Below are 530 nucleotides of genomic sequence, written 5' to 3' on the forward strand. Positions count from 1 at the left end.
GGGCACAGGAAAGACAGAATCAATGAAATTAAATCCTGATAAATAATAATCATATAAACAAATACATGGATAAAATATAGAATACAAATAACCATAAACAATGCATATGAAAGCTGTGGGACAATAAGAAATGTTCTAACATATGTAAAATGAAGTCCAAGAAGGAGGAAAAAAAGAGATTAAGCAAGAAAAAAATCGAAGACATAATTGCCAATATTTTCAGCATTTGGTAAAATACATTTACCCACAGAATCAAGAAGCTCAACAAACCCTATGTAGAGAGAAAAAGAATCCACACTCAGATATGTTAAAGTAAAACTAAGGAACATCGAAGACAAAGAAAAAATTTGTAAAAATTGTGTGGTAGACTGAGTAATAGCTCACCAAAGATATCTCTTTCTGAGTCATTATATGGCAAAAGGAACTTTGCAGATGTGATTAATTGGGGGACAGGAAATGAGAAGATTTTTCTGGATTAGCCAAGTGGGCCCAACATAATCACAAAGGCCCTTATGAGGGAAAAAGGGAGA

General features: G+C 33.0%; 1 protein-coding gene across 3 annotated transcripts in view; it reads left to right on the top strand.

Moving 5' to 3' along the window:
• The window catches only part of FSTL5 (follistatin-like 5), a 920,996-nt gene that overhangs the window by 281,532 nt on the left and 638,934 nt on the right, over positions 1–530 (top strand). The window lies entirely within an intron of this gene.

Source organism: Propithecus coquereli, unplaced genomic scaffold (assembly GCF_000956105.1).
Source record: "Propithecus coquereli isolate 6110/MARCELLA unplaced genomic scaffold, Pcoq_1.0 Scaffold332, whole genome shotgun sequence".
NCBI lineage: Eukaryota > Metazoa > Chordata > Mammalia > Primates > Indriidae > Propithecus > Propithecus coquereli.